Genomic DNA, 14,140 nt, shown 5'->3' with positions numbered 1-14,140 from the left:
GCAGTCCCAATATGGAAATACTCACCTAACCTACACTGAACGAGTCATGGAGGAGAGAACAGATGAGAAGGAGAAAGGAACATAAGAGTATAGGTGGGTAAGTGAAAGGCATTCAGAAACAGATGAACCCAAACCAGGAGTCCGTGTGAGAGGAACTAAGCTGATGTATAGTTCCACTTCAATTTCCACAGTCAAATTCCAGCAAAACCACGATGGATAAGGATCTCTCTCCCTCTGCCTCTCCCTCTCTCTCAGTAGCTGTAACAATATTATACTTCAGGACAAAGGACCAAAATCTGACCAGACGCGGGTTGGGCTTGGGAATGTTCCTTTCATAGTACCTTCACATCTTGACCGCACCAAAAGTTTTCTATGGGCGCCTTATGCATCTACTTTAGCTCCGATAAGCCGTGTGTGTAGTAGTAGTAGTAGTAGTAGTAGTAGTAGTAATAGTAGTAAAACGAAGAGGCCATAACTGGGAAAGAGCGTTTTCAATACCTGCAGCAGCGCCGTCCTTTCATTAGCTTCTACGCACTTTTCGCGGAAGATCACCACGGAGCGGTCTGAGACGTATAAACAAAGAGGCAAGCAAGATGTATATACACAGAGAGGCAAGCGAACTGGGTATTAATATTCTACCTATCAGTATTGACAGTTTCGTCTTTGCTGACAGTAATCGTCAAGTCTAATCTAGGACACCGCAGAATAACATTAACCAACGCCCACAGCAGCAGCAGCACCAACAGCAACATACATCCCCCAGTGACCTTATCATTAAATCAGCTCCATGTTTCGTATTTGACGTTTACACACATAACATTTCAACATAAAAGCTTAGCCTTCAACATTGGAAGTCAGCAGAGGCGATGTGTAGGTTCCTGCATGTTGAGGTTCGTTGATCACACTTAAGTACATCCATACATAACCTGTATTATTCCCAACACCTTCAGCAGTCGCCGTTAATCAGTATACTTATCCAGAGCCGAATTACACTTGTCTATTTAAGGATATCTTGATGTGATACCAAGCCACCTACTACTACATATCCAGTACAAAAGATGGACCTCCAGAATAAAGTACTACAACACTCACACAATAGAACCACCGTAACCTATGTAAATTGCTGAATAAGTACACCTTCTGAGTAATATTTCTGTAACCCAGCGGCGCATACAAAGAACTACTAATGAAAGACTGAGGAAAATAGTGTATCAGCAGTTCTAGAAGACTTAAGACATCACACAAGATCAGATTTTCATAAGTGGCTTTTAATAGTAGTTACGATCGGAGGTGAAATCGTTTGAGAATCCGGTCCCTGCTTATCACCGAATTAAAAGACTTTCCATTTAACATCCTGCAACATTTCCATCTTCGTCCTGCAGTGTCACTTTGTTCCTGCACGCGCTACACTCCCTCACCTCCCGAAGTGGATGTTAACTCTTCCCCCAAGTGCTACTACTATGTTTCTCGCCGCTCATGCTTACTCACCCTCATACTCACACACTCACGGCGCTACTCGCACTTATTAACCATCCCTAACTCTCACGCTCCTCTCCCACCCCATTCATTCACGCTACCTACGTCGTTCTGTATTGTGTTCGGGCTTTCCTGCTTCACTTCCCTATTAACACTTCATGCTCCTCTCATTCACTTCCCAGTCGCTCATGCCACATTCTCATTACTTACCCCATGCTCCGCTGCCCCTCTGAGTCTCGCCACGGACGCTCTCATCCAGCAGACACACGACTCTACTTCGTTCCACCTAATGATGCACCAGCGAGCCACAAGTTTGCAGAGCAGCGCCACATTTTGGTTCTAACGCTGCGTGTGGTTGGTGATTTGCTGCATAACCTTCCTCAACCCTCTTGTCTGACGCTTGACTTCTCTTTTGCTTTGATGGCTTTCTTTCGTCCGCCAGCAGAAGGTTCCTGGTTACCTGCAACACGGATTACAGAGGAGAGTAATGGCGACATGTTTCAGTGGGAACATTTTTATGGTCTAGAAGGAGGATGATAAAGGAGTCCCAATTGTCTAACGATCGCTCTGGCAACGCACACCTAGAATTCTGGCTCAATAAACCACACTGATAGAAAACGCAGCGAGGGGTTTCTCCAAGTCTTTTTTTTCGTTTTCTGTATAGTGTGTGTGTGTGTGTGTGTGTGTGTGTGTGTGTGTGTGTGTGTGTGTGTGTGTGTGTGTGTGTGTGTGTGTGTGTGTGTGTGTGTGTGTGTGAGTGAGTGTGTGTGTGTGTCGCATCCATAGCGGGCATTGGCGCCGTGGCACAAGTTTACACCCAACATTGCCCAGGTAACGCAGGCAAGCCGTTTGACCTGCACACTTATCATCATTTCAGTGGCACCTCAACAATTACACGAAAAAAAAAGGAAACATATTTTCGCTTCCAGAAATAAAATGTTATGACTTGCTTGCCACCAACTTTCTACTCGGAAGCCTCGCCCTGATCAAACACCTCGGTATTATCTAGGTCAAACTTTCTCAGAGATGGAGGATGACAACGCGATCATTAAATTATAGAAAAATAAATTCTAACTTACGGTGATCTTTGGGATTGTCTTCCATTAAGATGAACCTTTATCCGTCACCTCATGAATACTGACTGGATCATCTGTTTCTTCCTTTTTCCAGAACCCCGCGTGGCTGTAGTGCATCCCCTCTTATGCTGTTGTCTTGCTTGATATGCTGCGGTGGAGCTTCTATCGTCCTGGAAGAGCAAGGAAGGGCAGCACGATAAGCCTTTGTGTAACATGTCCTGCCTGTGTTTCAGCGGCAGCCATGGAGAGTCTAGTTTATAATTCCGAGATGCAGGGAAGGGAAGAAATAACGTCACATTTGTGTAGAGACGAAAGGGAAGAAGGGATGGAGGGAATAAATAGTTCAACAAACATATCTATTAGATTTTAGTTTCGTTGCATCAGATTGTCTAGGGTTACTCTAGTTAAATAGTTCTCGTCTTACTGTAATTTCCAGTCAAGAGTAATTCAACGCTTGATTTCAGCGTGGCGGTAAGAACTATAGAGGGAATGATGAAACTCGAAAAGGTAGAAGTCACGCTAAACTTTGGCATCTCAGCTGTACAGAGGCCAGGAGTTCATTTGTGGTTAAGATCAAAACTTGTGGTCTTTCATATTTTATAAAGGAACACTTTTCAATAAAAGACCAGAAAGCCTCTGAACTTTCCATCTATCACATCCAGATCTACATCCACATCCTGCTTGGTATACAGGAATGATATTGGTCTTGGGAGGTGAGTAAAACTTAATAACACGTTCTCTTTACCAACTTTGCAGCTGTCATGTTAATCTGCGGCATCTGCACTGCGTCTTTCCATCTGTCCCCGTCTTCACTTCCTGCACTTGTTTCCTCTTCATTATCATTCATCTTTTTCCTCGCGATCCTCGTCCTCCAGTTCTTCCTTTTACATCTATCTAACTTCACATTCCTACGTTTCCTGCTTCTCTTCTTCTTCTTCTCCTCCAATGGCAAAAGTTATAACGAAAAACAACGTACGTAACTGCAATTGGTGCACCTTTGATTCTGCTTATCATATACTAAAACGACAATGACAGCAGCAGAAGCAGCAGCAACAACAACAACAATAATCCATTATAAGTTACCTAGTTGCCATGTCCATCATTCTAATCATCATCACTACGTTCATTAATTATCACTGAATTTTAAGACATACACCCACGTCCACACCCACAGACACACACATCCTTGGAGGCGAGCGAGCAGTGGAGCAGTGGTAGGTGGGAGACAGTAAAGAGGAAGTCTCATAAACATCCCAGAGCGTATTCAGGGTAATGTCCCAGTTAAGGTTGGAGTTTATGGCCAAGTTTTTGCACTTAACGAGCAATGATCTGCACGTCAGCCCACAGGGAACGAGGCGATATGAGCTAATGAGTTGAAAGTGAGTAGTGGCGCGTGAGATCCACTTACTTCATGATGTGTGTGTGTGTGTGTGTGTGTGTGTGTGTGTGTGTGTGTGTGTGTATGCACTCTCTTCAAGCAACTCACGTCCTAGCGATCTTAGAGTTGCCCTTCATCTTCAAGGGCCAGGCAAGACACGTCCACACACTCAGCGCGAGGAGGATCAAACACTACCTTAATAAATACCGTCCTCTGTGCTTTTCTTGGACCATAAAAGTTTCCTTTCCGCTCCTTCCCCCGTCAGGGTTACTCCACCTCTCCGCACCTCCACCACATCTCCGCGGGCGACAGTTCTCTTGATTACATTAGCCGCTTTCAACAGGTAATGAATGTGTTTGTGTCGCCAGAGGGATGTTGTGAGAATTACACTAAATCTGGAAGAAAAATTAAAGACGGTGAATTTACGAGAGTATATTATGTGGCAAATTCAAGTCTGCTGCGAGGCCAATCATTGTCTATTATTTACTCAAGCCTAGAGACATCAGTTATGTAAGTTTTGCAAGTCAAACAAAACATATGATCATGATGATTGTGAAACTTGAGAATGAAGAATTGCAATCTCATCTGCTTTTTACTCTCCAGCATTAGCATCAAGGCATTACTGGGGAGCTGCTGGGAGGAAAAGAATGAAGGTCACTAGGATATTGAAAATTCCTAAAGGTGGAAATGGAGAGGAAAAGCTTGAAAACTTCTGGTCTAAAGGAAGCAGCAGAAAGAAAAAAGGTGGTTTTTATAGAGGCGTTGAATAGCAGAGACCTGACAAGTGAGCACAGTTGTAGGCTATGTAAGGATGGAGGCAGCTGGGATGGTGGTGGCCACGCGCCGCTAAACACTCAGCTTGTTATGTTTGATGGAATGATTAGGGAGGCTGCTAAAATGGTGTGCGTATGTGCGTGTGTGTGTCTGGGGAGTGGGGTGTAGTAAAAATTAATATCAAAATAAACTATGATAACAAACTTCCACGCATTAACGAAGCATATAATGTTAAAAGTTGGAGAAGGTTAAATTCATTCACCTGAGTGTGTGGGAGAATGTGTGTGTAAGAGTGTGTGTGCAGAGACAGACAGACAGACAGACAGACAGACAGAAACAGATACTCGTATAGATTTCGAGATAGGAGACAGTCAGGCCAATATGGATTACAAGCACGAACCATTTCCCGGCGACGTCCCTTTTACACCAAAGTGAAACTAGATCGCGCAGCTCATGGCAATTTGGCTCCTCATATGTCCAATATATCCCGTCCTCGCTGCCAGACAGATATGGAAAGGACCCGGAGTGTGGAAGGCGGCTACCATTAAGGGAAAGGGAAAATTTGGGGGAACCTGAGATGCGATATTGCCTAGCTCGTCCATCTTCCTATGACCCGTGTGTAGATACCCAACATGGATATATATATAGGTATCCAACACTGCCATGTGTGTAGGGCCACCTATAATGGCCATGGATGTAAGCACGCAGTATGGTTATCTATGTAAGTGTCCAGTAAGGTTATGCACATCTATAACCATCCAAAAGAGGTCCATTGTTTTTGGCATCCAGTATGACTGTCGTTGTGTCTGAAGGTGAAGAATGGACACAGTAACAATTATTAGTATCATAATCCCAATGGTTGGTAAAGCTCTTGTATAGTCGGAAAAGGCAATAAATCTTTCTGAATGCTAAGAAATTGGCTTGAAATTGCAAGATATGTATGAGCAGAGATAAAGAAATTATTTTAGTATTACCAATGAAATCAGAAGTCGTGTTTACAATCATAATTCATAACTGGTGAACCTTCAAAACGCAAACTACGCGAGATGAATAAAATCAAGTCACATTCGGTTCGTTAGTCATAACATTGGCCAGGCGTGGGCGGCAATGCACCTCAAGCAGCTTTGCAATGATGTTCAGCGATGCCCGTGTCACAAGTACAAAGTATATGCAGGAGTACTATCAAAACCATCGTTCTTTCCACAACCGCTGAAGTGAAACTAGAATCTTACATTCACTGACGTAGAAGAAACCTAATATTCCTCGCATAACTGAAGAAATCGGAGCCCTCCCTCCTTCCACTTTCCCGACCGAGATTTCACCCTCACAAGTGTCGCCAGGGGAAGAAAAGGGAGCCGAGACAAGAAAAGACACAAATGAGACGAACAAAGCAATGCGTTAGAAGAGAAAGGAAACAAGAAATATGCAAAATACAAGGAAGGGAGACACCAGTAAAGAACAGAGAATGAATGGCGGACTGACAAGAAAGGATTTCAATGAATGATGATCATCATCATCATTTCATGCCGCAAATTAACGACTGCGAACATCCCAGGGCTTATTTATTTTCAACGCTGATCACTCTATTATGTAAATGAAGAATTTGACACTAATTCATCGGATTAATTACTCGTTACTGATTAAGGCATTACCCATAACACCTCGCCTGAGTTGTCACGCTATCAGATAACACCTACGCTCTGTATGTATGGGTGGTGCTGGTGGCGATATTGAGAGAGAGAGAGAGAGAGAGAGAGAGAGAGAGAGAGAGAGAGAGAGAGAGAGAGAGAGAGAGAGAGAGAGAGAGAGAGAGAGAGAGAGAGAGCTAAAAAGAAAAGACAGAGACATACTGACTGAAAGACAAATTGAATGCCTAACTAACCGATTGACAGACAAACAAGAAACACACACACACACACACACACACACACACACACACAAGTGAAATGGATGCGTCTGGATTTGCGCTGATGAGAACTTGAACTTCGTGCAACCGCGCAAGACTTCATCTTCCCCTCCCCTTCCCTTCCCTCCAGCCCCCTTCCCCCCTCTCTCTCTTCTTCTCTCCTCTCTCTCTCTCTCTCTCTCTCTCTCTCTCTCTCTCTCTCTCTCTCCTGCTGGAGTCCCCTCTTTCCCTCTTTTACTTTTCTTACTTTTCCTCAACTTTTCCTGCACCGTCCTTCACTTTTATATCTTTTTTTCGTGCGTTGCTAATTTTTTTCCTGTTTTTTGGGGGAGAGAGAGAAAGAGTGTTAGAAGAGAAAAAGAAAGGCAAGGTGAAAGGAAATAAAAGAATAAACGTAAAAAAAAAAAAAACCTTGGGGAAGGGAGGTGGAGTGATGGGTTGGAAGAAGCGAAAAAGAGAAGAGCATACAAAGGAAGCAGCGAGAGGGTGAAAGAAACCTGGAAAGTGAGGAGAAGCTGCGGAATTGAGGTCAAGTGGGCTTTTATTCGATGGACTTTGTGGCATTAAGAGTGGTAAAGATGTTATTAATGGTGATAATAGGTCCAATCTTAGCGTCCCGTTCAACACTATCAATCATCCATCTTACTGTACATAGGGCACCGAATCAATCTCGAAGGCAAATATAGAAACACTGGGCTTACTCTCTTCTGTTCATGTGCTGTATTCTGACTGTGTATCATTTAAGTTTAACCTCTTATTACTAATCAGTCTTTCCCACAATCATCTGCATCTTTTAAAGGAGTTATTTTTCTTACTAGTCTCTTTAAATACATATTTCTTTAACTGTGTAACTTCGTAAAGATGAAATTAACCACATATTCTTTCTTCATATCGGATACAAACGAGGTCATTACAGAGGTCTTAATGTTAGCAAAAGACACCGTTATCAGTTAAAAAGTTGAGGCACAAGGATTAGACTATATAACGCTAAAAACATCCTTTTAATTACCATTTTTGTGATCTATAACTCATGAGGAGCGAGAAAATATCAAAAAGTTTAATTCAGGAATGGCGAGATGCATGTAATCCCCGCCCTAACCTACAGACCATTAGGAAAAGAGCGCCGCCTTTCCTTACTTGTTGCTGTGAATCTGGATCGAACTCACAACCTTTCAAACGACCTAGTGTGCCTTGAGAATGCCGCACGTATGTTCATTTCTGCAGTGGACAAAGTTCAGCCAGTACAAGAGGAATGAGGAAAGAAGAGAGAGAGAGAGAGAGAGAGAGAGAGAGAGAGAGAGAGAGAGAGAGGAGAGAGAGAGAGAGAGAGAGAGAGAGAGAGAGTGAGAGAGACAGAGGAGAGAGAGAGAGAGAGAGAGAGAGGAGAGAGAGAGAGAGAGAGAGAGAGAGAGAAGGGGGGGGCAAACATACAGATGTGTATGATTGAGTAAGTGGATGTCTGAATGAGTGAGTGAGTGGTACAATAAACCACAGCTCCTCAATGATGTAACTAAGACACTCCACACAGTTATATATAACGATCCTAAAATTACTACTTCATAAATTACAGAAAGTTATTTAAGATATTTAAAGGTTTCTATGCAAAGGACCCATGAATCTGAACTTATTTTGATTCCCCCCATCTCTCTCTCTCTCTCTCCTCTCTCTCTCTCTCTCTCTCTCTCTCTCTCTCTCTCTCTCTCTCTCCTCCTCTCTCTCCTCTCTCTCTCTCTCTCTCTCTCTCTCTGCGGCAAACTGGATATACGTTTCAATATTTCAAAAATTACTTCAAAAGGGAACGGAGTCTCGAGAATCTATGTATTTTGTTATGAATTTCACTCCCCTGAACGATTTTAATTCATCCCCTTTCGAGTTATCTGTGAGAGCTTCATAAATATGGTAACAGTTCATCTCTTCCACTACTTTGTCACTAAGTTTAATATATGGTAAGTCCATTATAGTAGCTTCAGTATGGCTTGTTCTGGGTTTTCGTCAAATACAAATGGAAAAATGAAAAAAAGAACGGTGATTATCAGTAAATTGTTCGAAACTTGCATCACTCAGTTGCTATACGAGTGAAATGTGCATTTTTATTATCATGGGTAGTGAAAACTCTTGTATGATGCACAGTACTGCAAACGGCCCACCGGTATTCATCACCCATTTGTTATCTAGTTGTCAAGTATTAAAATTCGATCACTATTATCCCTAAGTTAACATTATTAACTGTTACTTCAGTGTCTACATCACTGACACCCAGCAGCCCATTCCACTGAGAGAACGAGCACGATCTCTCCACACAGTCACCAGAGGCGGTCCTGTACTGCTGGCAACACTCATAGGGAGGAACATGGAACGTCTGGCTTTTGCGACACTAATGCTGTTATCGTGACGGCCTTTCCACTTATAATGTGTTTTAGAGTTGCTACATAAACAACAACAGTGGCTACATCATCAAAAACAATAACTGCAATAATTGTTCTATTACACTACGTAATTATGTTCACGAATTTATTTATCTATTTATTTTTATTCTAGATCTCGCGCGTTTATCATATTCGACGTGAGACACATATGCTCTCTCTCTCTCTCTCTCTCTCTCTCTCTCTCATCTCGAATAGATAAAGCAAGTAAATTTCAACATACTTACTCTCCCACAAGGTAATGAGATCATTGGTCTTGTTTCTACATAATATTTGTAACTTTTATTTATTTATTTTATATATTTATATTTTTTTTTCTAAGGATGATGGAGTAGGAATTAGATTTTTTTTATCCAGTATAATTTTGTAGCACGTCCATCTTCGTTCACACACGCAAGAAAAACCACACCATACCCAGCACAGCACAGGGGGTGACGGGAGCGGGCTGAGTATTACGTAACCAGAGGCACTCACAAACCTCAGATTTCCGGAGAGACATGTGTAACCCTCATCCTCTACTGTCCTGCACCCGTTCCCCTCACAATCCCAGTCAGCCATTCCAGTAGTCACACTTGTCTGCATAAACACAATGAACCCCAGACATGGACTGAGCTCACTGAGGCTCTTCGACCATTTGGGTGATAAAAAGCAAGACGATGCAGCAGTCCCTAATGCCCTGCCTGGCCCACCGTGAGGCAGGGGAGCGTGGGCTGCTGAGAGGTGAATGGCATCAGCAGGGCCTTGACGCGAGGGACGAGAGGGAAAAGTGATACATGCTGGCGTGTGGGGTAATAAGGAGAACGTGTGCCAGTTTTATGGGACAAGTCGCTGCGGTAACGTCTCGGAAAGGTCTCCACGATGACTGATGTTTGTGCTTTCTTCTTTTGATTTTTTTTTTTTGTCCTTGACCTTCACAAGATGAGACAACCTCCACGCACACACATACTTTTTTTATTGCAAAATGTCAACATACGCATCAACAAGTCAGGTGTGCGCATTGATTACTAACCTGTCACACTCGCCTCCACTGTCCTCAGCTCTCTCCTTTAACATTAAATTCTCTATAAATAACCTATCAACTGTCAGGTCTTTTAAGGGACTGTCAGCAGATCAGACGGTTGATGATTTTAAACGAAAACGTAATAGGAGTGAGAGAGGCAAACTATTAAACTGTTAGACACGACTGTATCAAGTGTTTGGTATCATGAACATGCCTGACTGGTTCTTACAAATCTGACTTCAGCATACGAGCATTCGCCAGCCGTCCTTTCCCTACCCTTTCTACAACCCTGCACTCAACTCCAGAGCATCCCTAAACCACATCATTACTCCCTCCCTGCTTCCGTTTATTCTAACCAAATTTACGTATACCAGCCAAAGACTCAGGTGATGGGACTATAATATGGATGGAATGATACCTGAGGATTGAATGAATCAGCTTAAGTTACGGAGGAGGAATATAATCTTAAGTTGCGAAGAGGCAGTCGCTCCTGTCCCGCTTGACTTGCAAGCGAGAACGACCAGAGGACGAAACACCACCAGGGGATATGGGATCTCTGCTTCGTCTAGATGTGTTTGTTCCTTCTTTCCGGAGTCTTTTCATGTTCTGTACACTTTTTTTCTAATTAATTTCTTCCTCGTGGTTGTTGTTGTTGTTGTTGTTGTTGTTGTTGTTGTTATTGTTGTTGTTTCCTTGTCATTGTCTTCCTTTTCCTTCTCCTCCTCCTCACCCTTCCTCCTCCTTCAATTCCTACTCCTCTTCTTTCATATTCGTCTTCTTTGTCTTCTCCACCTCTTCCTTCTCCTGTTTCAAATCCTCGCGGGCCGTCCCTACCGCGTGGTGCCACTTAGTAAATTAAGTTTTCAGATCCTTGATCCATTTATTTGCGTACCCTGCAACCAGAGGAGAAAAATATATTCGAGTCAAGAAAGTCAACCCGCTTCTGTTCGTCTCAAGAGGAAAATAAGTCATACAGTTTCCTGACGAGTGTTTCGATCCAATAAGAACGAGCAGCACGCAGGGCAAGAGAGAGAGAGAGAGAGAGAGAGAGAGAGAGAGAGAGAGAGAGAGAGAGAGAGAGAGAGAGAGAGAGAGAGAGAGAGAGAGAGAGAGAGAGAGAGACCGGGTTTAATTTCTTGCAGTGGTGGGAATGGCCTTTTGTTTTCGTTATTGATGTTGTTGCTCCTGAAATTTCTTCACAGACGCTCTGATATTAATGAATCTTCGCTATGAAGCAGCGTATAGTAAACTTGAGCAAAGGAAATCCTTATAATTATAGTGTACAAGTACGATATTTTTCCCTTCTTAATCACTTGGACCCAGCCATAAACTCCTGTTCATCCAATCATGCTTGTGACAACGCATCTTGTAAGTCTGGCAAGCGCTGGTTAACCCTCTTGCCTTCCCTTCCAAAAGATGATAATATAGTTCCACTTACTCTTCTTTTCTAGCAGTATTAATATTGCAACGCTCAAAAATTCAGAGTCTCCCCTCGTGTATGCATTAAAAACAAGTTAATCTGCCATGAAACGCCATTCCTGCGTCTCTTAAAATATCCACTAATGCATCACCCTCTGCTGCTGCCTTGTTGCAGGACTTTAAAGGCGCAGGCTGCATTATGTTGTTACTTATTTCCTTGTGGTTATTTACCAAAACTAGGGCACAGTTAACCTACCTTAATTAGGCTCACCAAGCACTCACCACAAGAACCCACTGATTAATTTAAACCTCCTGCTTAGGTTCACAGAAACCTGGGCCACAATTTAAAAATTTAATGGTTGAATACATAATAAAGAAAACACAAATGAGTACATAATAAAGAAAACACAAATAAAATATGAGTGCTTAACACTCTTAGAGGCCACACTGCTGGCACTCCAAAATACCTGATCCCATGAGAAAATGGGTAAATCCACATACAAATAAACAGGAGAAATAAACACTTCACGCACCAACACAAGAAATGTTATATGCCACTGACAGTCCCACCCTAACCAGTACCCCCAGGACCCTCACACCCTATAGGCCCAACCGCACACCGACCCAACGCGCTGAAGGTACGCCACTACCACTACCCTGAAGTACTGCAGCTCTTCCTCCATGCACGGCGGTACTAACACCATAGCAGCCAGGGACAGCAAGTTCCTCACTGCAGCCTCCTAGTTCACAGTATCTGCTACGGTGCCACCTCACTGACGTCCCACAGCACACTGCCAAGACCAAACTCCTGCCAACCAAGCGTACAAATCACCACCCTATCTCCCAATAATGTCCCCCAATGTACACTGTTTCACCATGAAAGAATACATCAAATCCCAATAACATACCTGCAAATCAAATGGCAAATCCACCACTACTCTGCACCCTGTCTCTCTCTCGCTCGCCTCTCCCGCCAAAATCGCCACAACAACAAACCTTCAGGGCCTTAAGACTCGTTTTGGCGGGACTCGCTGACTAGTCTGTGAGCCTCTCGCAGGCGCGCCCACTTCAACTTCTTACATATATATATATATATATATATATATATATATATATATATATATATATATATATATATATATATATATATATATATATATATATATATATATATATATATATATATATATATATATATATATATTAATAAACAAAACATGGAGACTTTGATTACAGCAGTGCAAAATTTGTGCACCAGCATATTCTGATTAAATAAACGATAACTTGGGGCGTATCTTTCAGGGAAATCCAAGTTTGATCCTCGATAATACCTCATTTATTCCCCTGGACCCTCATTTGTCATTTCTTTGAAGGAACCACATCACCGAAACCCTAATAAAAAAAGAAACAGTAGCAAAAAATTACGTCATGTTTAGCAGAGAAGCACAAACTGAATTTTCAATATCACCTTACTAATCCCATTACGGCTACACCTCCCACTGCTTTGAAGAGTGTAGCGTGTTGCCGAAGCAATGTAACAAAAAATATTGTGGAGCGCGTCCTTACCATAATCAGCTTTTTCCCTCTCAAAGGTTCGCTCACGTTAGGGGAAATTTCAATAATGCTTGCCTCGACGTTGTTTTCCTGCCCAGAGTTGCTAGGCGGGGATCAAAGCGGCCAGGCTCCTCCGGCCGCGTGCCGCTATCACAGGAGAGGGCGGCGTGGCGAGGGGCTTGCCGAGAGTGAAGGCTGGGTAGGATGGCAGTCTGAAGAGAGAAAGGGGAGTAATCACCAAAGACTGCATCGATAATTGTAACACATCATTATCGAATGTGGTAAGGACAGAATATGAAAGTGATCATTCTTGGGACGATTTTGTTTTTTTCAATACTCCGATATCAGAAGTATAAAGTTGCCACAAAGGAAGTCACAGTCTACGTGGTAACTTTTATATCTTTGAGCGGAACAGAAGTTATTATAGTTAGCTAATGAGCTGTTTGATGCTCAGAGCAATCCAAAGACAAGGAACGAAAGGGAAGCAGTGGCTAAATACGGATTTCTCTACTGATTTGGTTATGTTGTTGTTGTTGTTGTTTGAATCGAATATGACACCACTACTTTGGGGAACTGTCCATGAATACTGAAACATTTAGATAAAAAAAAAAAATAAAATAAATAAATAAAAACATCAAGCGAAATACGGGTATATTTCGACAAGCAACATTTCGCACTGGGTATTTCAAATTAGTCATTTGTTTTATTCAGCGATCGGATTTTCTTTGTTCCACTTTTTTTTCTTTTTTTCATGGAAGCCACGCAGTATTTGCGGGAAATATCTAACTGTATAACAAGTGAAAGCGGAGATGACTGCGGTGCTTCACAAAGGGGATGTTTAATAAAGCCAGTGATAGAGATAAATTGTGAAAGCTACTGGAGCATGGATCAATGAGAAAGGTTTTGCATGAACTGTGCAGGATTTTCTTGTATATCACATATATATATATATATATATATATATATATATATATATATATATATATATATATATATATATATATATATATATATATATATATATTACTGAATCCTCTGTTTATCTGTCGATCTGTCTGTCTGTCTGTTTGTCTGAATGTCTATCTGCTTAATTTTCTTATTGCTAATCTTTATTTTCTTATGTTCCCTTAGTTT

The 14,140-nt window shown here is 42.2% G+C and overlaps 1 long non-coding RNA gene across 1 annotated transcript; it reads right to left on the bottom strand.

Moving 5' to 3' along the window:
• Positions 1-11,790: 11,790 nt before the first annotated feature.
• Positions 11,791-12,510, bottom strand: LOC135111306 (uncharacterized). The gene is made up of 2 exons (XR_010273684.1): positions 12,361-12,510; positions 11,791-12,288 (listed from the first exon to the last, which is right to left on the bottom strand). It is a non-coding gene; the product is annotated as an uncharacterized LOC135111306 (long non-coding RNA).
• Between the last annotated feature and the right edge of the window lie 1,630 nt (positions 12,511-14,140).

This window comes from Scylla paramamosain, chromosome 21 (assembly GCF_035594125.1).
Source record: "Scylla paramamosain isolate STU-SP2022 chromosome 21, ASM3559412v1, whole genome shotgun sequence".
In the NCBI taxonomy this organism is placed as follows: domain Eukaryota; kingdom Metazoa; phylum Arthropoda; class Malacostraca; order Decapoda; family Portunidae; genus Scylla; species Scylla paramamosain.
This window is presented reverse-complemented; position numbering and strand designations above follow the sequence as displayed.